General features: G+C 34.1%; 1 protein-coding gene across 1 annotated transcript in view; it reads left to right on the top strand.

The window, feature by feature from the left end:
• The window catches only part of fred (friend of echinoid), a 505,225-nt gene that overhangs the window by 404,149 nt on the left and 74,390 nt on the right, over positions 1–26,686 (top strand). The gene's annotated exons all lie outside the window — the stretch shown is intronic.

Below are 26,686 nucleotides of genomic sequence, written 5' to 3' on the forward strand. Positions count from 1 at the left end.
GAAGCGGATCTTTGGTTTGAGGTCTACTTCATTTCCGGCCATTATACGCATTTCTCATCACCATCGTTTTATTGTTATTGAATGTGCTCTGCCTTTCATATCACGATAGATTTTTTGCTGGTTTCCTTGAACTCATTCATTAAAGTAATCGAAGAATATTGCTACAAGATTTTTAATTGGAAAATGTTTTCTCCCAAATTCGTTGATGCACAAGTAGAGGAGGAGTGGAGCTTCCTTTTCACTTTCTACCGGATATAAATAGTAATCATTGTATACATTTTATTGTAAATTCAATAATTCTCCTACGAAATGGTGCCACCTGCAGCGATTTAACCCAGAGGGCACAGGAATAGTGGACATTGATAAAATGTTCAAAACTTTATGGCGCCACTACTAAAAATCTTCTGGGAGAGCTCGCCACTCCTAGAGAGGAAATCTGCCGAAGGAAAAAACCTCGGATTTGAGGAGAAGGGATTTTTGATTATTAGATGATTTTACCATATCGGATGTGATTCAGGACCTGACAAAGCCTGGAAACGGGAGTTGAAAAAGAATTAGGGCATTCGCACGCCAGCATCTTGGCTTAAATGAAGAATATGATGGAAACCAGATGTTAGATTGCACAAAAAGGCTTTTGTCCAATCTTAGCTATATTTTTTGGTTTTATTTTACATTGAACGTATTTTGATATTAATATGTTCAAGGTGAAAAGACGTTATCTATAATTATCTTTTACCAGGGTTTCCTCGACAATATTGTAAAGATATTATATTCCTTACATATTGAGTGGTTGTAAGTCACTGATTTATTCTAAAAACTACTCAACTTTATATATTAATGTTACAATCTAAATATTCTTAAAACCTAAAAATAAGCAAATACTGATACAACGCTATATTGTATTTGTTACCACACCCTCATAAAAAATCGCTTCTGTAACATATACTCCCAAACATATTTTGCTTCAAGCATATACATTTTTGGGTATTGCCCAAACATTTATATGTTTGATCTCTTCCAATATATAATATGTTTGAATGCATATTGGTCTAAACAATATATGTTTGGGTAGTCTAAGTTCCAAACATTTTGTATTTTTGCATCCAAATTCAATAATGTTGTCTTCCAAAAAACAATATGTTATTTTGTGAACATATAATATGTTTGGAAGCATTTTGCACCCAAAAATATTATATGCTTAAAAAAATTCTCCCAAACAATATTGTGCTCAAAATTTTATTTATTTATTTATTTATTTACAATCATAATGAACTATGAAAATAAACAGGTAATATAGGTGCTAACAACATAGGTTTTCGACCTGAATGCTCAAAATTTTGTTTCTGCCTAATTGTATATTCCCCCACATCTTTCTCACTTCCACGACATTTTTTAGTTCTTAGCACCTTTTTCTGTAATACAAACATTGTAGAAGAATTTATTCAATTTTTTTTATTTTAATTTTACCTTTTGCCGGACGGGGATTCGAACAGCGGACCACACAGTTTGTAAGGATCAAAGAAGTAGCTGATCAATTGCCCACGGAAAAATAAAATGTTAATTTTGTAATAACAAGCAACAACCACCAACTTAATTCAATATCGCTCCCTGTTAAATAGCGCTGCAAGCTACTAAACACATATATGTTTATAGGCTATTTCTAAATTAATATATGTTTGCATCCAAGCATATTATATTTACAAACATTTTATGTCCCAAACATAATATGTTCTAACATATTAACATATATGTCCCAAACATGTTATGCTAGTTTATGAACATTATATGCTTGCACTCAAAAATATTGTGTTTAAAAATTTGTGTTCCAAACATATAATGTTTATAGCCAAACATATGAAAAACAGTCTTTTTCATCAGTGCACTTAAATAAGATTTTAGCAGCACATTGGTGTGTTATCAGCTACCGCTGCACATGTAATGCGTTCTCATTTTTATTTTAATCGCCTGCTATCAGCCTTATCTACACCGAAAAAATTCTCTTCGTTAATTTTACGAAGTATTCTTCATTAACTATTCTTCGTGAATTCTTCATTAAAACAACGAAATTTTCATTCATTTTCGTAAATTTTACGAAGAACTTTTTACGAATATACGAAAATTCTACGAAATACACGGACGAAAAAAATTGTTTTTCATATGCTTGGGTGTAAAAATTATATGTTTAGAACTCAAATTTTTAAACACAATATTTTTAAGTGCAAGCATATAATGTTCATAAACTAGCATAACATGTTTGGGACATAAAATATTTGTAAATATAAAATGTTTGGATGCAAACATATATTAATTTAGAAATAGACTAAAAACATATATGTGTTTAGAACGAGAGACATAAAGTGTATGCTGGAAGTAAAATAAAGAAAGTAACCAATTGGCGCCTTTAAAATATATATACACAAAGAAAATTTCATTAAAGATTGGAAACATACTATGTGTGAATATAAACAAGTATAAATTTACAAATTTGGAGTATACATATAAAGGGTAATTCTTTTGAGGTTAGGATTTTCATGCATTAGTATTTGACAGATCACGTGGGATTTCAGACATGGTGTCAAAGAGAAAGATGCTCAGTATGCTTTGACATTTCATCATGAATAGACTTACTAACGAGCAACGCTTGCAAATCATTGAATTTTATTACCAAAATCAGTGGCAGAAAATCCGCTTTTTTATCGACAAATTTTGTTCAGCGATGAGGCTCATTTCTGGTTGAATGGCTACGTAAATAAGCAAAATTGCCGCATTTGGAGTGAAGAGCAACCAGAAGCCGTTCAAGAACTGCCCATGCATCCCGAAAAATGCACTGTTTGGTGTGGTTTGTACGCTGGTGGAATCATTGGACCGTATTTTTTCAAAGATGCTGTTGGACGCAACGTTACGGTGAATGGCGATCGCTATCGTTCGATGCTAACAAACTTTTTGTTGCCAAAAATGGAAGAACTGAACTTGGTTGACATGTGGTTTCAACAAGATGGCGCTACATGCCACACAGCTCGCGATTCTATGGCCATTTTGAGGGAAAACTTCGGAGAACAATTCATCTCAAGAAATGGACCGGTAAGTTGGCCACCAAGATCATGCGATTTGACGCCTTTAGACTATTTTTTGTGGGGCTACGTCAAGTCTAAAGTCTACAGAAATAAGCCAGCAACTATTCCAGCTTTGGAAGACAACATTTCCGAAGAAATTCGGGCTATTCCGGCCGAAATGCTCGAAAAAGTTGCCCAAAATTGGACTTTCCGAATGGACCACCTAAGACGCAGCCGCGGTCAACATTTAAATGAAATTATCTTCAAAAAGTAAATGTCATGGACCAATCTAACGTTTCAAATAAAGAACCGATGAGATTTTGCAAATTTTATGCGTTTTTTTTTTTTTTAAAAGTTATCAAGCTCTTAACAAATCACCCTTTATATGTTGTGATATAAGACTTGGCCAAAAATTGTATATGCACTGTTAGACAAATATGTTTTTCACATGTTCCGATATAAATAAAATGTGTTTCGGGCACAATTTTTAAACACAATATTTTTAAGTGCAAACATGTAATGTTCCTAAACTAACACAAAAATGTCTGGGACACATATGTTAGAATATATTGTGTGTGGCATGAATGTTTCATAAAAATAATATGTGTGAATGAAAACATATATAAATTTACAAAGTTCGAGTAAACATATATATGTTGTGATACTTTATTCAGAGAGCGACAGAGAGAGAGAGTTGGTATAGAGAAATAAATAGAGATGGAAACCGGGAGGGTTGAATAAAAAGATATCAAAATAACACAATGAGAGCAATTTCTGTGAAACCGCTTGTATGTTGTTTCGGAAAACTGTTTCATGGTAAGGCCTAAAATTTAATATGCTTAAGTCTAAATATTATTTAATTTGAATATTGGAATGAGTATTCGGAATAAAGAGAATAGACATTCGGAACCATTTGAATAGACATTTGAAAAAGCAGCATATTTGTATTACAGAAAAAGATGCGAAGAACTCAAAAATTTCGTGGAAGTGAAAATTATGTGAGGGAATGCGCACAATTTTCTTTGGGGAATTCTTCCAAGCATATATTTTTTTTGGACTCAAAATGCTTCCAAATATATAATATGCTCACATAAAACAAACATATTAATGTTTCGGCAGTATCCAATAATATATGTGCTTCCTGCAAAATATGTTTGGAACATATGTTAGAGAAGCGATTTTTTAGGGTGTACTTAAGTAAAAATATTAAAATGAGTATTCGGATAGAAAATTCATTCGGAACCAAGAGTAAAGACATTTAAAAAAGGAGCATGAGTTTTGTTTATCATTTTCGCATTACGGGCACAATTTTTTTTTGTTTCGTCAAAACAAATCGGAACGTAAAGGGTGATACGGTCAAAATTTGGTCAGTATAAACTTGACGTATTTCTTGCAATTTTGCATTTAAAAAACCTGAACACCCCTCATTTTGAAGGTGTGTGTGTGTAGAATGTCGTTCCTATTTTGATTTTGGAATTTACTCTTCAGTTGTCGAAATGCCGTCCACGCAAGAAGAGCAGCGTATCAAAATTTTGCTCGCGCATCGCGAAAATCCGAGCTACTCGCACGCAAAGCTGGCAAAATCGCTAAAAGTTGCCACATCAACCGTTACAAATGTAATTAAAGTGTTTGGGGAACGTTTGTCGACAGCCAGGAAGTCTGGATCGGGGGGAAATCGAAAACCGGAAGCCGCTGAGACGACAAAGAGAGTTGCCGGTAGTTTTAAGCGAAACCCTAACCTCTCTCTCCGAGATGCCGCAAATAAGCTGGGTGTATTGTATACAACCGCGCATCGAGCCAAAAACGAGCCGGACTATCGACTTACAAGAAGGTAGTGACTTCAAATCGCGATGATAAACAAAATACGACGGCCAAAGCGCGATCCCGGAGGCTGTACACGATGATGCTGACGAAGTTTGACTGCGTGGTAATGGACGACGAAACCTACGTCAAAGCCGACTACAAGCAGCTTCCGGGACAGGAGTTTTATACGGCAAAAGGAAGGGGAAAGGTAGCAGATATTTTCAAGCACATAAAACTGTCAAAGTTCGCAAAGAAATATCTGGTTTCGCAAGTCATCTGTACCTGTGGCTTGAAAAGCAGCATTTTCATAGCTTCCGGGACTGTCAACCAAGAAATTTACGTGAAAGAGTGTTTGAATAAACGTCTGCTGCCTTTCCTGAAGAAACACGGTTGTTCCGTACTGTTTTGGCCGGATTTGGCATCTTGCCATTACGGTAAAAAGGTCATGGAGTGGTACGCCGCCAACAACGTGCAGGTGGTTCCCAAGGACAAGAACCCTCCCAACACGCCAGAGCTCCGCCCAATTGAGAAATACTGGGCTATTGTCAAACGGAACCTAAAGAGGACCAAAAAACTGCTAAGGACGAGCAGCAGTTCAAGGCACACTGACTTTCTGCGGGGAAGAAAGTGGACAAGGTGGCTGTACAAAATCTGATGGCAGGTGTCAAGCGTGAGGCCCGGCAATTCGGATTTGGAAAAGCGAAAGCCTAACTGAATATTTTCCTGAATTTTATACTAATTGAACTTGAAAAAGAAATTTAGTTTGATTTTTTAAATAAACGATTTCACTGATTTACACGCGTTTTCCCTTGACCAAATTTTGACCGTATCACCCTTTAGGACGAGTAAGTCAAAATATTGAAACAAAGGTAATTAAAGGGTCTTGATAAAAACTAATGAAAGGTCACTGAAAAAAAGCATACCCGGTTGCCACTACAATTATTTCACATTTTAGCGGCAAAACTCGAATCGGTAAAACCAGCATAACATTATAACTTTTTTGAGAAATTGTATTATAACTTGGTGGGGAATGATCCAAAGCAACAATTGAATAAGTTTATTTTCTTTAAAATAAATTATTAAAGAAAGCAAACAATTGTTCACACCTAAATAAATTTATGTGTTGGTTGTAAAATTATTGTTTAGAATTTAAATATATTGTGCTTTTGAATGGTTATCGTTAACTTTAGGATTCGATGGAAAAATATTTATATATACACTCGACTTCATGTTCTTCTTTTGTAAAATTTCAAACTTGTATACAAAAACCTTTTTTTGTTAAAAAATTTTTATTTTTGCAATAAAAAAATTGGTGTCGGTCGAAGCAGGGATCGAACCCAGGACCCTTGACATGCAAGGCGGACGTACCAACCACAGCTCCACGTCGCCAACAAATGTATGTTTAACGATGTTATGTTGTTAAACAATGTTATGTTTGCTTCGACTCGTGGGCGCCGCAAGCTATGCTATATAAATATAACTTATAACGATAATTATCTCTTGATGACCATAACAGCAACGTAGACCAGTGGATAGAGTGCTGGATTACAAACTGTGTGTTCGAATCCCCGTCCTGCAAAACGTAAAATTTAAAAAAAAATTATAAAATTGAATAATTACTTCTACAATGTTTCTACTACAGAAAAAGGTGCTAAGAAATAAAAAAATCGTGGAAGTGAGAAAAATGTGAGGGAATATACAACTAATTAAGCAGACAATAATTTAAGCAGCAAAAAAATTTTTGACCACAATCTTCGTTGGGAGAAAATTCTTCTAAGCATGAAATATTTTTGGGTTCAAAATGTTTCCAAACATACTATATGTTCACATAATAACATACATTATCGTAGCTAGACAATTTTCCTAGGGGGGGCTATAGCCCCCCTAGCTACAAATTTATAGACTGAACTTATAGGTTAAATTATTGTTTTATTTCATAAAAAAGAATAAAAAATAGACATCAAAATAATATATAATAAAGCAACTAAAAGTATTTCCACACTTTTCCCAGCAAAAAAATTGGGATTTGTTTTAAATGCACAACTTTCAAAGCACTTCCAAAAATGTCCTCACAAAGAAGTTAATTATATTAACTACACAGGAAGTTTTTTACTTCAATTTTTTCATATTTTAATACGTAATTTTTGTTTTGTTTTTTTCAAATAGTTAAAAAAAAGAGTAAGAATAAATAAAATGGTAAAAATTATTCAAATTTTGCCACAAAAATGCTAAATCCATTATAGAAAAATCGATAATTTTTTTTTTAAATCATAAGAAATATAAAAATTATTATAAATTAATGTTTCTTGAAGCTCGAGGTCTTTATAAATATTTATATAATTCTAACAAAAGGTCGACCAAAAATCAAATAAAAAACGAATAAATAAAAATTATTTATTTGGGAAAATATCACACAATTTTTTAATTCACATTAAAAACTCTGAATTCGGATCACACCGTAAGAAGTGATGCAAATTTATTGCAACGGCTGTTAAAACGGTGGACATTCGTTCTATGACGAGTTCCTATTACATTCATAGCTTCCCCGCCAATTTTGCACCACTTCCGGACCCAAAAAGAACATTTTCACTTCTTTTTTGGCGACGCTTTTTTCAGCATTATTAAGATATTAATTTATGAAAGAATAGTTTCAATACCAATTACTATTTTTTAATTAAGATGACTAAACCAGACTAAACAATGTAATAAAGGAGCTTTACAGCCTGTTTCTGTATGTCGAATGAGCTCTGTCGATCGACTAAATGGAAACAAACAGCTGAATTTATAACCAAAAAACAGCTGTTTCTATGCATTTCAGTCGATCGATTGAACTCGTTCGACATACAGAAACAGGCTGTTAGTTATTCAACTAAACCATAAGTTCAATCACAGCTGTATTTCATAAATATCAGACTTCAAACATTGCCATCGGCAACTGCTACCACAACCCAAGTAATTCGATTGTGCATGAAAGTCTTTAGCGGAACTTTGTGCGGTTGTATATACTTGTTTAATTTTTATAAAAATGTAAAATCGTAAATAGGTTTTCAAATTCTGGGGGGTGCTAAATTTTTCCTGGGGGGGGGGGTGGGTCTAAGCCCCCTCCCCAGAGGCCTTCCTACGCTTATGATAACATATAGTTTTTTGGAAGACAACATTATTGAATTTGGATGGAAAAATACATAATGTTTTGAACTTAGACTACCCAAACATATTATATTGTTGAGACCAATATGCTTTCAAACATATTATATATTGGATGAAATCAACTATATAAATGTTTGGGCAATACCCAAAAATGTATATGCTTGAAGCAAAATGTGTTTGGGAGTATATGTTACAGAAGCGATTTTTTTTTTGAGGGTGTAGTCTACATTAACTTTTCTTCGTAAAAAGTTCGTACTTTTAACGAAACTTTCTTCAAATTTCGTGATTTTTGTGAAGAAGTTTTTATGAATATATTACAAAATATTCTGCGTTAAAATTTATTCATAAAATGTACGAAGCATTTTCTTTAAAATAACGAAGAATTTTCATTGAAGTTGTAAAATTTCCGTTCGCAACATAAAATTGTCTTCGATAATGTGGTTTAGTGTATTCCTTTATTTTATTTTTTTTTATGCATGTCTACACCGAAGAAAAATATTGTCGTGTCAAAGATTTCATGTCCTTAAAATACGAATGCCAATTTTGCTTAGCATAGAAGACGCATTTCTCTGATATAAAGCTTTTTCCTTGTCCAAAAATCGATCAACTTTTCAATGAATTCGTATTGTCCTTATAGTTAAGTGATTTTACTTAAAAATGGGTATCATAACATGAAAGAAAAAATTTTTGGACTAAGGTCAACATGACTTTAATAATTCTGAAAAATTCTTTAAAATTAATGAAATTGTTTTTAAATTTGTTGTCTTTTTGCATCTTGACTACAAAGCAAAACAATCGTTCAAAAATAGGACATGTTTTCAACACTTTATTTTAAAGACGTTTTTTACTTGAAACACAGCATAATTTCTACTGGAAGTCGTGTCTGAATTTGGAAAATAAAATTGTCGTTAACTTGTTTTTAAAGAGCTGTGATAGCATATGTAGAAAAAAGCTAAACGAAAAATTAAAATTTGTCAAGTACACAAAACCCAAATTTATAAGAGAATTGTCCACTCCACTTCTTTGGCTCGGAATCAATAACAAAATTGTTAAAATAAAGAGAAAATCTTTGGAACCGGGCATGCTTTTGTCAGTGTATGCTACTTCTCATTTGGGTGATAGCATGCTATTAATAAAAGAGAAGCAATAAAACTATAAATTATTCAAAAACTTAAAATATAAAGTACACTGTTAGAAAAATATGTTTTTCATATGTTCCGATATAAACAAAATGTGTGTTCGGGCACAATTTTTAAACACAATATATTTAAGTGCAAACATGTAATGTTCCTAAACTAACACAAAATGTTTGGGACACATATGTTAATATGTTCGAATATATTATGTTTGGGGCATGAATGTTTCATAAAAATAATATGCGTGAATGTAAACATATATAAATTTACAAATTTCGAGTAAACATATATATGTTGTGATACTTTATTCAGAGAGCGACAGAGAGAGAGAGAGTTAGTATAGAGAAAGAAATAGAGATGGAAACCGGGAGGTTTGAATAAAAAGATATCAACATAACACAGCGAGAGAATGAAATGAGAGCAATTTCTGTGAAACCGCTTGTATGTTGTTTCGGAAAACTGTTTTATAATATGGCCAAAAATTTGGTATGCTTAAGTCTAAATATTATTTAATTTGAATAGTAGATTGAGTATTCGGAATAAAGAGAATAGACATTCGGAACCAAGAAAACAGACATTTGAAAAAAAAACAGCGTATTTGTATTACAGAAAAAGATGCGAAGAACTCAAAAATTTCGTGGAAGTTAAAAATATGTGAGGGAATGAACACAATCTTCTTTGGGGAATTCTTCCAAGCATATACTATTTTTGGACTCAAAATGCTTCCAAACATATAATATGCTCACATAAAACAAACATATTAATGTTTCGGCGGTATCCAGTAATATATGTGCTTCCTGCAAAATATGTTTGGAACATATGTTAGAGAAGCGATTTTTTTTGAGGGTGTACACTCATAGAAAAAATCATGCACGGGGTGCTCATTTCAAAACGATTCGTTCATGAAAGTGAATCAAAACACATGTGGTGTCAAACTGAAAACAGGCGGTGTCAATCTGACAACGATAAAATGACAGCATGCGTTGTCAAAACAACAACCAGCGTTCATGATCTGAAAACGTTATGGTTACGAATTTATAAACAAAATTAAAAAAAAGATTTCCGCTAGCGTGACTCGAACCTGTGTTTTCTGCACCATACGCGTTAACAGTCGCCTTAGCACATTGTACCACCGAGAGAGTTGCCATAATAAAATCTAACGATTATTTTAAGACTTTTCATGGCCCAAGAAAAACGAATGCCGTTCATGAAATCGTGAACGCCCGTGGACAAAAGTGAACATTCCGTTTTGATTTTGTGTGAACGTTTCCGTTTCATTTTTCACCGTCCGTTCACGACTATGGAACGTAATTTTTTCTATTAGTGTAGTGATGAAATTTTTCAAGTTACTACAATCGAATGCAATTTGGACTATATTTTTTGTTTTCTAAAAGCACGAACATTATTCAAAAAAAGTACGAACATTTTTCTTAAAAAGTACGGAATCTTTTTATAAAAAGAATGAAGTTAGTTCATAAAAAGTACGAACATTTTTCGTAAGTAAGTAGGAAATATTTCGTACTTTTAATGAAAAGTTTCTTTGTTTTTAACACAATGACAAACTTAATGAAATTTTTCGTTCTTTTTACGAAGAGAATTCTTTCGGTGTATCTTAAATACGTATATCGCAGATAGCACATGTTTAAAAATCTAAACAATATTTTCCGATTAAAAGTTGTAGATGTTTGATTTATATGTGCCAAAATTCAGAAATAACTTTTTTTTATCAACATTTAGCATCTAGAATTTTTATTAGTTTTAAGTTCCCCTACTAGTAAAGTAAAGAGACACAACTATAACTAACATATACATATAGCTATTTTGGAAAATTAAAAGTTCTTAAATTACTTTTGCTGAAATTAAGCAATCGGTACTGGTAATTTAGCTTTATGTTTATATCGAAAAATCACTTCCATTGACATTTTGCCAAACTTGGTTTAATTAAATTTCAAAATCACTTGATTTCGAATTGATCGTATAAACGAATGTCCCGCATATATACATGCATTCGTACTTTTAAAATGCCACAGCTTTAATTCAAGGTACACTTCATATATCGAAAGGAAGATACAGGTAAACCTCGACTTATGTAGATAGCGGCTAAAACCTTTAATTATCTTCCAGTAGCTGAGTTTGAACATCATAATTTCTTGACGTTAAAGTTCGAATGCGCGTTGTGCTTAGCATAGAAGACGCATTTCTCTGATATAAAGTTTATTTCATTGTACAAAAGTCGATAAAGTGGCTCAATGGGAGCTATCGTTGTGCAATGGTTAGCATGCCCGCCTTGAATATAAAGGGCGGTGGTTTTCCCTATCAGTAATGCTTCTAATATTTCATTGTGTATCAAAGCTTCTCTAAGTGGTTTCACCGCAATGTGAAATGCCCTTCGGACTCGGCTATAAGAAGGCGGTTGCTTGGCAATGAGCTTAACGTAGAATCGGGTAGCACTCATTGATAAGAGAGAAGCTACCCTCTTGGGATATCACTAAAAAGCGAAGAAAAATGTTCAGCAAAACTTTGGAGTTAACATTTTCTAAAATGGTGTATATTAAAAATTATAAAATTAAACTAAGGGAAAAGAGCTGTTAGTGATATCTTAACAAAGCAGTTCATATACAAATATATGTCGCATTGAAAACAAAAACATGTCCAGTTCCAAAGATTTTGTCTTTATACTAATGACTTTGGGATTGATTCCGAGCTAAAGAAGCGGATAATTGATGTATGGATACCATTAAGACGCAATTCTCTTTTAATCCGAGTTTATTTCTTCATGTCCTATTAGAGTAATTTAAAAAATTGTGAACGACAACTTAAATTTCCAAATTTAGACTCGAATTCAAGTACAAATTATGCTATGTTTCAAGTAAAACACATCTCCTACATTTGAAGACTTTTTAGCTTCGTATATTACCAGATAATTTCTTTAATTCAAAGACATATGACTTTAACGAAGGGAGTAAAATTTCGAATATCCTTAGCCTAACATTGTTGAAGCAAAGAGTATACATTTTCGTTAAGTTAGAATTTCATTATTCCAAAAAAATTGTTCTTAATATTGAGTTAATTGCGTGTCCCAAAATTTAGATTGCTTGATCTTTCATATTAGATCAATATTTTTTCAGTGTATGTGCAAATAAAGTTATGTAAGTAGATGTGATTAGATCGACTGCCACTTTTTCACTTTTTTTCTGTTTCAGCTTACTTGGTAAAAGCTAATTGCTGTAATAATACACATCTAATGGTAATTCTGATAAAATAAAATTGTCGCACATTCTGTTAAATTACATAATCAGGGAGGTCTATCTGTATATCCCAATTTCACTTGAACATTGAATATCGTCATCCCAACCACCAAGCCGAGCTGAAGGATTTCGTGAGATTTTTTGGAATTTTATTTTCATTCCACATATATTGGTGTGCAAATACACTGTTCGAAAAATATGTTTTTCATATGTTCCGATATAAACAAAATGTGTTTCGGGCACAATTTTTAAACACAATATATTTAAGTGCAAACATATATATGTTGTGATATTTTATTCAGAGAGCGACAGAGAGAGAGAGAGAGAGAGTATAGAGAAAGAAATAGAGATGGAAACCGAGAGGGTTGACGAAAGATATCAACATAACACAGCGAGAGAATGAAAAGAGAGCAATTTCTGTGAAACCGCTTGTATGTTGTTTCGGAAAACTGTTTTATGATAAGGCCAAAAATTTGATATGCTTAAGTCTAAGTATTATTTAATTTGAATATTAGTATTCGGAGTAAAGAGAATAGACATTCGGAACCAAGAGAATAGACATTTGAAATAAAGCATGTGTTTTCGCCTTGAGAGCAGCATTTTATGTATGTGTGGATATGTGTTTTGTTTATCATTTTGGCATTATGGGCACATTTTTTTTCTTGGTTCATTAAAAGAAATCGGAACGTACGACGAGTAAGTCAAAATAATCAGGCAAAGGAGATTAAAAAAACGGTGGAATATTTTACTAATTTCACTTTTTTTATTTTTATCAGTATTTTTTTACAATTTTAATTTCTTATTATCTAATTTTTACAAATTGAAAAACTTCTTCGCATCCACCGGGGGTTGAACCTGGGTTTGTTGGCACCATAACGGAACGCCTTAGCACACTCAGCCACAAACGCCATTGAACACGGCGCATCGAAACCTCTATTCAAATGTTTGTGACATGAACCTAATATGACACCACTGCATGTCAGTCTAACTACTTCCTGAGATGTTCTTTATTAGTATGAATGAAAAAATAAAGAACGCTGGCTCACTAGCGGAAAGCAGCTATATTTTGGTCCCCAAGTACTTAAATGTAAATAAATCTTTTGTTTCTCGTACCATTGCTCATTACTGTACACTGAAAAACACATTGTCGTGAGGCCAAAGATTTCATATCCTGAAAAAAACGAATTTTGCTTAGCATAGCAGACGCATTTCTCTGATATAAAGTTTTTTCCTTGTCCAAAAGTCGATAAACTTTTCAATGAAGTCGTTTTGTCTTCATTGTTAAGTGATTCGACATAAAATAATAACAATTATTCAAAATTAATGAAATCTTCTTTAAACTTGTTGACATTGCTATGCTAAAAAACGGTTAAAAAACTTTTTGACTTGAACCAAAGCATAACTTTTACTTGTAGTCGGGTCTGAATGTGGAAATTTATGTTGTCATTAACATGATTTTAAAGGAATCTTATAGTATACACAGAAAAAAAAGGCAGTTTATACTAAAATTAGCTTATATTTATTATAAAAACTCTTATTTTGTTTTACTTTATTTTCAACATTTTTTAAGAAATTTCCCCAGCGTAATCGAATTTTAGGAACATAGAGCTTTAGATTACTGGCGGACCTGGAAAACGTTAACTTAACCCATTTCCTGCCATTGTACTCGCTTGAGTACCGAAAATTGGCAACATTTAATTTCGCAGAACTTTGTTTATAAATTAAATTAGGCAACGTTAGGTTAGGTTAAGGTTAGGTTAAAGTGGCAGCCCGATTAAGATTTAGGCTCACTTAGACTATTCAGTCCATTGTGATACCACATTAACTAAAAGTACCTATTACATATGGGCACTTCTAGTTTTAACCGCTGAACCTTCTTGATTATTTTTCTTTGTTGAACCAACCAGATTGTTCGTAGGCAACGTTTCTTTTCTTTTCGTTTTTTTATGTTTTGTGCTTTTTGATTATATCTTTTTCGTAAATATATAAATGAATTTAAATTTGTTTTTTTTTTGTTTTATTTTAAATTGTCTTGGCGTGTAGTGGGTTAAGCAGTTTAATGCTAATGTTTGTGGTTGGTTCAACAGAAGAAACTAATCGAGTAGTTTCAGCGGTTAAAACTAGAAGTGCCCATATGGAATAGTTACTTTTAGTTAATGTGGTATCACAATGGACTGAATAGTCTAAGTGAGCCTCCAAATAAATCGGGCTGCCACTTTGACCTAACCTAACCTATGATTGGTACTAAACAATATCGAAGAACTAAAATACAGCAGAGCCGTGTGTGGCGGCTTTTTCGACAATTTGTAGGCCATAATTTGTGCAAAAGGTAGCCTATTCGAATCAATATAAACTGATTCGAAAATAAGATGTTATTTCGGACTGACCCATGTTAAAGGCAGACAAGTCCTTTCCATAATGCCATATCAGCTAGGGACTACACCTGTACCGCACCCAGAGAAGAAATATGATCACCTCAAGCATGTTTCAAGAGCAAAATGTTATTTTTGGATGGTGACCATGTAACATGTTCACTGCAACCCTGTTATTTTCTCAGAAATTATGTATCTGTTTTCGGAAAGCATGTTATGTTTGGCGAGAAAACAACATTTTTGCGACAAACATGTTACATGGTCACCATCCAAGAATAACATTTTGCTCTTGAGACATGTTTGAGGTGATCATATTCCTTCTCTGTGTGCGGTGTAGGGGTTGATCCCTTTCCCATTGAAAACATAACCTTATCTAACACCACACGCAGAGAAGAAACATGATTGTCACAATCATATTGGAAGAGCAAAATAATATGATAGGAGCTATTTTTGCGGCGACCATGTAACATTTTAACCTGCAACCATGTTGGCTCAGTGGACATGGTTCTAAGAAAAATAAAATTGTCCTCATCTAAAATATTATTATATTGATAAAAAGAATTTTGTTGTTTTTTTGATTTCAGCTTAAAACCATACATTGACTAAACTACAAGTGTAGCTTAACCAACAGAGGAAAAGAATGTTTGTCAAATTTATTTGGGCAAAGCCCTATAGACAGCAAGATGGTTGGATGGACGCACGTTTCGGAATTACCACATTCCTCATCAGCATCCTCTACTTGCAGCAAAACTATCAACCAATTATCAGAATAAATTCAGGCAGTTCATTAAACCCAACAATAAACCACACTTGAACCCTCCGCAAAACCATCTTGCAGTCTATAGGGCTTTGCCCAAATAAAAGCTGAAATAAAAAAAACAACAACAATGATTAAAGAACAAAAACCAACAATAACAAAACAAAAAGAATTTTGTTTGAATCAAAAGGCAATGTTCACGATCTAAAATGTTATGATATTCGTCAAAAATGTTTTTCCCAGTTAAAAGAACATGGTCACAACCTAAAATGTCATGATCTTTATGAAAAAACTTTTTTCGTCGTCGAAAACAGGGTGCCACTTGAGAAAAGAAAACACCAAATTAAATTATTTTTTTTTATTTATTTATAAACTAAGTCATTGTTTACTTGTATTTATAATGTCGTGCAAGCAAACATCACATATTTTTAACACTCTATTTTGGTTCAATTTCAACAATAAATAATCATTCCATATTTACTTCGTGCCCATCAAATGTACAAACGCAGACATCACGTAACTGCAAATAAAAATAAATGATACCATATAGTAAAATGCAGAACAAAAACTTCCCTTTTCTGTGTTCACATTAAACCACGTGCCACTTCTGAATAAACAAATTAACACAAAACACAGTAATTCCGCATTCTCCGTCCATTCCAAGCAACAATCAACACACGACTGACACACAAAATAAAAATTTTGTGCACCTGCTCAATTTTTTTATAAAATTCTTTTCGCTGCCAAAAAAATTAAAAATTTAAATGGTCACGAAAACAATATAAAGGGTGATTTGTTAAGAGCTTGATAACTTTTTTTTAAAGAAAACGCATAAAATTTGCAAAATCTCATCGGTTCTTTATTTGAAACGTTAGATTGGTCCATGACATTTACTTTTTGAAGATAATTTCATTTAAATGTTGACCGCGGCTGCGTCTTAGGTGGTCCATTCGGAAAGTCCAATTTTGGGCAACTTTTTCGAGCATTTCGGCCGGAATAGCCCGAATTTCTTCGGAAATGTTGTCTTCCAAAGCTGGAATAGTTGCTGGCTTATTTCTGTAGACTTTAGACTTGACGTAGCCCCACAAAAAATAGTCTAAAGGCGTCAAATCGCATGATCTTGGGGGCCAACTTACCGGTCCATTTCTTGAGATGAATTGTTCTCCGAAGTTTTCCCTCAAAATAGCCATATAATCGCGAGCTGTGTGGCATGTAGCGCCATCTTGTTGAAACCACATGTCAACCAAGTTCAGTTCTTCCATTTTTGGCAACAAAAAGTTTGTTAGCATCGAACGATAGCGATCGCCATTCACCGTAACGTTGCGTCCAACAGCATCTTTGAAAAAATACGGTCCAATGATTCCACCAGCGTACAAACCACACCAAACAGTGCATTTTTCGGGATGCATGGGCAGTTCTTGAACGGCTTCTGGTTGCTCTTCACTCCAAATGCGGCAATTTTGCTTATTTACGTAGCCATTCAACCAGAAATGAGCCTCATCGCTGAACAAAATTTGTCGATAAAAAAGCGGATTTTCTGCCACTGATTTTGGTAATAAAATTCAATGATTTGCAAGCGTTGCTCGTTAGTAAGTCTATTCATGATGAAATGTCAAAGCATACTGAGCATCTTTCTCTTTGACACCATGTCTGAAATCCCACGTGATCTGTCAAATACTAATGCATGAAAATCCTAACCTCAAAAGAATCACCCTTTACATGGTCTTTATGGTCATGTAATGGTTCTAGACATGTCTATACGTAACTTATATAAAATATTTTTTTTCTGCAAAAAAGTAAAAAAAAAAATTGAATGCTCAGGTACATGATTCTCCCGACCATTTAATGGTCTCAAATTCTAGCATTTAAATAATAGAACATGTTTGCGACATTTGAGAACCATTTAAATGCTTATTGCCAGCATTTTTCTCTGCTCGGAAATTATTTTTACAAAGACAAAATACAATTAAATGCTCTAGATAACCATTAAATGGATGCAGCAACCATGCCCAAACATGTTTTTTCTGTGCGTGCAGGCTTGTTTAACAGAATGGACCTTGTGAAATCGTTGCCGTTTTAGTGTACAGGCAATCAGCAAGACTCGCTTTGCTGATTAACACTTTTGCATTACAGTGTACTAAAGGATTTCCCGTTGTTTTTTTAGCTCCAACAGCAATAAATGGCATAAGAAGAGGATACAACGATTAAAATGTAAAAACATGACAAAACAGTGACATAAGCTATTAGGAAATTTCGAGTAAAATGAAACAACGTTACAATTATTCGGATGCTAAAATGTGTCTCACTTGAAAAGGGATGTAGTCTATGCAACACTACAAAAAACGGAAGTGGATTTTTCTTTGCCATATACGAGGGTGTCAGTTCCCACTGATATGTAATTCCAAAATAAATTTTACCCACCATACATAGAAATCAATTGTTTGAGAACGAAACACAATGTCGGTTATACACATCTCAATATCTAACTCCTTTTTCTTTTACACTCCCACACATACTCGTATACACACAAACCTACTTTTCACAGTCTATTTGGCAAGTGACACGGCTTGGATACATGCTATTTCGCCTTAAAATTCGTAGTTACTATTTTGTGTGTTTTCTTTGAATTCAAATGTGTCTCCAATGTACTTAAAATTGTCACACACATTTCTTTGTGTCTGGTTGAGTGCATAGTTTTAGCATAAATCGGTTTCAGTTTTTCTTCTCAATCATTCGTGTGAGTGTGTGTGTTTATTTTTCATTTTTATCCTTTTTGTTTTCTAAACGACTTTTTGGTGTTACGCTTCAATGCAAATGCAAAGAGATTCCTATGAAAAGTATCAACTGACATACGATTCTATGCAGCGACAAAGAGGAAATACATTTTAGAGAAAATCAATCTTTTTGAATTTTTAAATGGGAGTTTGCCTTGTGATGAATTCGCGAGTAGGAATAATAAGGAGAAAACTGTAAGGAATGGAAACTTTATCTTGAAGTGAAATAAGAACATGCCGTTAATAATTTATTTCAATATAAATTTATTAAAAACTTTTAAAATTCCTTATGTGGATATTTATATTCTTGAAAAGTCTTTAGGATATACAGTTACATCGTCATGCGGGAACTATAACGCTAAGCACACCATATGGCAGCTTTACTTAGCTATAGAAGATCTCAATCTAAGAGTCATATCACCAAATTCTCCTTCTTACTGACCTACCGATTTAAACAAAACCCCTGATCTTATAGATTTCTGTATTTCAAGTTGTATACCAACATTTGAATTCAAGTCTGAAAGTAGTATATATACTTTAGGTTAGGTTAGGTGGCAGCCCGAAGTATCAGGCTCACTTAGACTATTCAGTCCATTGTGATACCACATTGGTGAACATCTCTCTTATCACTGAGTGCTGCCCGATTGGATGTTAAGCTCAATGACAAGGGACCTCCTTTTTATAGCCGAGTCCGAACGGCGTTCCACATTGCAGTGAAACCACTTAGAGAAGCTTTGAAACCTACAGAAATGTCACCAGCAGTGGGATAATCCACCGCTGAAACTTTTTGGTGTTCGGTCGAAGCAGGAATCGAACCCACGACCTTGTGTATGCAAGGCGGGCATGCTAACCATTGCATCACGGTGGCTCCCTATATACTTTAGTAAATCTTGAAATTATCTTGGAATCCATAATCTATCTTTGATATATCAAATAAACTTTTGAGATGACTTACACAATATCATCGTGTCGTATAACTAAATTGGATGAACAAGTGATTTCTTGCTGGATTTGTTCAATAAACTTCCATTTAAAGTGTGCACAATTGGCAGCACGTACCATAGATAACTTACATGAAGATAAGGGTCTTCGATCGTGCTGTGAAAAGTGCAAACTGATAGAGAGTTTTTTAACTTTTTAAAAAAACTGTAGAGCTAGACTTGATGACTTTGCAAATGATTTTGATATACTGTCGGATCGCTTTAAAAGATTTAAGAACATTCTGGATAATTCATCTAACCTGGATTTGGATTCACAGTCACCAAATGAAAATTCTAGAAAAAGGAAGAAATTTAAAACTAATAAAAAATTCATCGAAAAACGGAACTGAGACAATTTCTCCGGCACCATTGCATTCTATTACTATAACAGATTCAGATATTACTACTCCGACTAACAATACTGAAATTAATCCTTTAGCTGTTCCACCCATTATTATTACCCCGTCACATTCTGCCACACTGAATAGTGAAACAGTCATGGCGTCAGCTACTGTGTCCACTGATACTAATACTTTCTATTCCCCTTTCAATACGCCTGCAAATCAGTTACATGCTGGTACTGCACCAAAACAAATAAGAGTCTTACCGCCAATGAAAACTATTTTTAGTGCTCGTTTTGCTCCTGAAACAACTGATGATGATATTCAATTCTACATTAAATCTAAACTGAATGCAAATGTTGATGTCAAAGTATCTAAACTGCAATTTATGGAGAGAAGGAACAAATCATCATCAAAATTGTGCGTTGGCTATACACGGCAGTGGTTAGACCTATAATGCTATATGTTGTTGTAGTCTGGTGGCCGGCACTTCACCAGCCGACAAGTTTAGACAAGGTTCAGCTTATGGCGTGTTTGTGTATCTCAGGCGCATTCAGCAAGAGAGGAACAAATTACCTTAATGTCATGCTGCATCTATTGCCTTTAGACATATTGGCCAAACAGTCAGCTGCAACAACGGCTGTGCGGTTGCGCGAGCTATGGCTGTGGTCCGAAAAAAGTTACGGTCACAGTTCGGTCCTCAAAATAATGCCAGATGTGCCTAACGACAAAAAGTTTGAGACCCTAATCCCCAACAGTGAGGCGTGGTGCACATAGATCCCGGGGAATAAAGAATATATAGATTTCTACACTGATGGCTCCAAATTGGATGGACAAGTGGGGTTCGGAGTATATTCTAATGATCTGGAACTTCGAATAGCGAAAAGATTACCTAATCACTGTAGTGTTTTTCAGGCTGAAATATTAGCAATAAGAGAAGTGGCGAATTAGCTGAGAAGTAATGTTCCAAAAAATGTGGGCATTAATATATACTCAGACAGTCAACGCTAATGTAAATCCAGAAGACCCTTATCATCCCACTATCTGTATGAATATAAATATGTCCTATTCAAGATCTGTGCGAAATAAAACTGATACGAAAACTGAAAAGAAATACTGTTTTTATAAAACTGAGTACGGAAAACTGAACTCCTTACTATTAAATGTAAATTGGCCTGATATTCTTCCTGCGAACTATCTTGAGGAATCAATAAATATATTTTACGAAACTTTGAATTCATTCATTGACCAATCTGTCCCATTAATTCGCGTTACTAATTACACTGGTCCGCCCTGGAACAACAATAAATTAAGTAACTTAAAGAACAGGAAGAATAAACTTTGCAAAGAGTACAAAAAATTTGGCTCAGCTACTGATTACGCAAATTACTCAATCGCTCGTTCGGAATACAGCTAGTGGAATAGACCATCATACAACAATTATCTATCAAAAATCAAAAATGAATTGAAACTTAGTCCAAAATCATTTTACAATGTTGTTAATTCCAAACATCAATCGAATGTTTATCCAAGAAATCTTCACTATGGTACTGTTGAGGCGAATAATAATGTATCTATATGTAATATGTTTTCCAAGCTCTTTGCAACAACATACTCCCATAAGAATTTCAAGCAATCTGATGTGTACCCATATAAGATAATGGAACATTCTACACTCTCCATTCCTTTTATATCTCCTAATATTGTACTGAGTTATATGGAAAAGATAAAATGTTATTTTCGTCCGGGGCCTGACGGAATCCCCAGTAACATACTAAAGTATAGTGCTCATTCTCTATCGACTTCTTTTTCTATTTTATTTAACGAATCTTTGCGTAGTGGTATCTTTTCTACTCTGTGGAAGGATTCATTTATCATTCCACTATTTAAAAGTGGAAACAAGTCTGATATTACTACCCAGCAAAAAAAATTGGAAGTTCTTCCAAAGGCACAACTTTAAAAGCACTTCCAAAAGATGCACTCCCAATGATGTTCTTTATTTTAGCTACCCAGGAAGTTCTTTTAATTCAATTTTTTATAACTTGCTTTTTTCATATTTTTAATGGGTAATTTGAACTTTTTTTTTTATTGGTTAAAAATAGAGTAAGAATACATAAAATGGTACAAATCATTTAAATTTTGTCTAAAAAGATGCTAAAGCCAATCTGAAAAAATTGTGAATTTTTGAAAATATTTGAGGTCAAACATTTCCGACAAGCATTTAGAATCCATTAAAAATTATAAAAAATTTATAAAAATTATTTATTTGACAAAATATCACAGAATTTTTTAATTTACATCCAAAATATTGAATTCAGATCACACCTAAAGAAGTGATGCAAATTCAGTGCAACGGCTGTTGAAATGGAGTACTTCCGTCCTATGACAAGCCCATGTTAAATTCATCGCTTCTGCGTCAATTTTGCACCACTTCCGGATCCAAAAAGAACATTTCCAAAACTAATGGAGAATATTATATCTAATATTTTGGTTCATCAAGTCTCCTCTTTTCTATCACCTAAACAACATGGCTTCCGTAAGTCTTCTTCAACTATAACAAATGTCTTGGAACTGACTAGAATGATTAATGAAGGCTTTAGAGATGTCGTTTATACTGATTTTAGTAAAGCGTTTGACAAAGTAAATCACTCACTTCTACTGTACAAATTACATCGCATGGGTTTCAGTGATTTGATGGTATCCTGGTTTGAAAGTTATCTGACAAATCGCACTCAATGTGTAGTATTCGATAACATTATTTCGGAATCGATACATGTGCCTTCTGGTGTTCGTCAAGGCAGTCATCTTGGAACTTTATTGTTCCGTTTATTTATAAATGACCTTCCATCAGCAATTCAATTTGGTAATACACTTATGTATGCTGACGATGTTAAAATTATCCGGAATAGTGATGACCAAGCATTACTTCAATCTGATCTAAATAGCATGTACAACTGGTGTTCTCTAAATATGATGGAACTGAACATAAGAAAATGCAAGCACATCTCTTTTTATAGATTGAACCACGTTGATACAAATTACTATATTAATAACGACTTGCTTGAAACTGCTGAATCCTTTAAGGATCTCGGAATACTGTTGGATCAGAGACTAGATTATAGATCTCACATATCTATGACCGTCAATAAATCATAGGGATCACTTGGATTTGTCAAATGCTGGAGTAAGGAGTTTGCTGACCCATTTGTAACAAGGAACTTCACCTGTGCGTCCAATCCTTGAATATGCATCTATAATATGGGACCCACAGTATCAAATTCATTGCAACCGTGTTGAATCTGTACAAAAGCAGTTTCTACTGTTTTGTTTGCGTCGGAACAACTGGACTCCTCAAACCATGCCATCTTACAAGGAAAGACTTTCACTTGTCAAGTTGCCTACACTGAAAAGTAGACGTACTATGCTGAATATCTGTTTTATGCTTGATGTTATTAATGGTAGATTTAAATCTGAGTTCCTTCTTAACAGTATCTCATTCAATATACCGTCAAGACCTACTCATAATTTTGAACTGCTTCGCATTCAGTACTTTCGCACAAACTTTGAAAATTACGATCTTGTTCGCCGATTATGTGAAGAGTTTAATAAATATTATAAATATTTGAATCTTTCAGAAGATAAATATAAAAAGAAATATAACACTATTTATTATTAAAAACTTAGACATAAGATACCATTTGTAAATATTGTAGTATAGCATTGTTAGTCCGTAAGGATTACTCCTGACATTATTTTAGATACCTAATCACTAACACATTAAACCAGAAATTGCTACTTAAAACTGAATATGATATTAATAAAAGTGTATAACACCTAGTAGAGGTAATTCAGAAAGCTGTATGGAATTCAAATAAAAAAGTTTTGACAATCCTCCTGATGTTTCCAATTTAGTGAAGCGTAAACTAATGAAAAAAGAAAAGCCAAAATGAGGTGGCAAACAACTCAGTCACCAGAAGACAAACGTAAACTTAATAAAGCCACATACGAGCTCCAAAAGCTACTCAAAATTGAAAAAGAGCGAGAAGTTGAGAGAGAAATCTAGAACTTAGGTCCAACGATGCAATCTGATTTCGTTTTGTGGCAAATTACAAAGAAGATAAAATCACAACCAAAAATTAATAATCCCATTTGAAATTAATAATCCCATTTGGCGTATAAAAGCAAATGAATCCAAATCGATCCATGTTACTTTTACTCTTAAACAAGGGTGCGGTCTACCAGTACAGATGAACCAAATAGTACTTTCGCAAGAAACTGAAGCAAAGTACCTTGGTTTGCATCTTGACAATAAACTAAATTGTCGATTTGGAAGTGAACAAAATGAGTTACCTGATCAAACTCTAAACTATCCCTTGAGAATAAATTACTTATTTAAAAATGCATAATCAAACTTATTTGGACATAAGGCATCCAACTATGGGGAACAGCTATACAACAATCAAAATACTACAACAATTCCAATCGAAAGCATTGCGTAAAATCGCTTGATCACCACATTACATAACGAACAAACGCTGAATATTAAAACAATCCAGGAAGAAATACTGTCACATCTGAAAAACTACATATTAAGAATCATCATACAAATAATTACGAATCGATATGGACTTTTGCACAGTACGTAGGGAGCCAGAATTGAAATATGGGGGTCGCTTATATGGGGGCTATATACAATTATTGATATGGACCAATTTATGTGTGATTGGGGATCGATTTATCTGAGGGCTATATATAACTATAGACCGATATGGACCTAGTTAGGCATGGTTGTTAACGGCCATATACTACCACAATGTACCAAATTTCAATTGACTCGGATGAAATTTGCTCCTCCAGGAGGCTCCAAAACCAAATCTCGGGATCGGTTTATATGGGGTCTATATATGATTATGGACCACTATTGGCATGGTTGTTAAATATCATATACTACCACCACGTACAAAATTTCAACCAGATCGGATGAATTTTGCTTCTCCAAAAGGCACCGGAGGTCAAATCTGGGGATCGGTTTATATGGGTGCTATATATAATTATGGACTGATATGAACCAATTCCTGCATTGTTGTTGGATACCATATACTAAAATCACGTACCAAATTTCAACCGAATCGGATGAATTTTGCTCTTCCAAGGGGCTCCGGAGGTCAAATCTGGGGATCGGTTTATATGAGGGCTATATATTATTATGAACCGATTTCGACCAATTTGTGCATGGGAGTTTGAGGCCATATATTAACACCACGTACCAAATTTCAACTGAATCAGATGAATTTTGGTCTTCCAAGAGGCTCCGGAGGTCAAATCTGGCGATCGGCTTATATGGGGGCTATATATAATTATTTCAGCCGGATCGGATGAAATTTGCTTCTCTTAGAGGCCTGGCAAGCCAAATCGGGGGATCGGTATATATGGGGGCTATATATAGTTATGGACCGATGTGGACCAATTTTTGCATGGTTGTTAGTTACCATATACTAACACCATGTACCAAATTTCAGCCGGATCGGATGAAATTTGCTTCTCTTAGAGGCCTCGCAAGCCAAATCGGGGGATCGGTTTATATGGGGGCTATATATAATTATGGACCGATGTGGACCAATTTTTGCATGGTTGTTAGAGACCACATACTTACACCATGTACCAAATTTCAGCCGGATGGGATGAAATTTGCCTCTCTTAGAGGCCTCGCAAGCCAAATCGGGGGATCGGTTTATATGGGGGCTATATATAATTATGGACCGATGTGGACCAATTTTTGCATGGTTGTTAGAGACCATATACTAACACCATGTACCAAATTTCAGCCTGATCGGATGAAATTTGCTTCTCTTAGAGGCCTCGCAAGCCAAATTTGGGGGTCCGTTTATATGGGGGCTATACGTAAAAGTGGACCGATATGGCCCATTTGCAATACCATCCGACCTACATCAATAACAACTACTTGTGCCAAGTTTCAAGTCGATAGCTTGTTTCGTTCGGAAGTTAGCGTGATTTCAACAGACGGAGTGACATGCTCAGATCGACTCAGAATTTCACCACGGCCCAGAATATATATACTTTATGGGGTATTAGAGCAATATTTCGATGTGTTACAAACGGAATGACAAAGTTAATATACCCCCCATCCTATGGTGGAGGGTATAAAAATAATGTAAATATCGAATTAAGGTAGAAGGCATTAATAAATATGAATTAGAAAAAAATAAAAATGCTTATATCGACAAAATATATTTCTATGACTAGCCTCTCAACAAACAAGAAAATACATTTTCATATGTTACAGTGTAAAAACTAAAATATAGTTTAAAGATTAGTTTCTAAACCGACAAGGTAATATCACCAAAATATTGAGAGATGGGTCAGAAGCGATGAATTCACCCAGAATATAGTGACCCCTTCTTTAAGTTAAAACAAGTAAGGAAAGCCTAAAGTCGGGCGGGGCCGACTATATTATACCCTGCACCACTTTGTAGATGTAAATTTTCGAAACCATATCACATCCGTCAAATGTGTTGGGGGCTGTATATAAAGGTTTTACATACATTTAAATATCACTCGATCTGGACAGAATTTGATAGACTTCTACAAAATCTATAGACTCAACATTTAAGTCGGCTAATGCACTAGGGTGGAACACAATGTTAGTAAAAAATATGGGAAACATTTAAATCTGAAGCAATTTTAAGGAAACTTCGCAAAAGTTTATTTATGATTTATCGCTCGATATATATGTATTAGAAGTTTATGAAAATTAGAGTCATTTTTACAACTTTTCGACTCAGCAATGGCGATTTTACAAGGAAAATGTTGGTATTTTGACCATTTTTGTCGAAATCAGAAAAACACATATATGTGAGTTATATCTAAATCTGAACGGATTTCAATCAAATTTGGCACGCATAGCTACAATGCCTGTGCAAAATTTCAACCAAATTGGGCCAAAAGTCTGGCTATTAGAACCATATTTGTCCATATCGGGCGAAAGATATATATGGGAGCTATATCTAAATCTGAACCGATTTCAAACAAATTTTGCACACTTAACTGCACTACT

The sequence above is a fragment of the Haematobia irritans genome, chromosome 2 (genome assembly GCF_050003625.1).
Source record: "Haematobia irritans isolate KBUSLIRL chromosome 2, ASM5000362v1, whole genome shotgun sequence".
In the NCBI taxonomy this organism is placed as follows: domain Eukaryota; kingdom Metazoa; phylum Arthropoda; class Insecta; order Diptera; family Muscidae; genus Haematobia; species Haematobia irritans.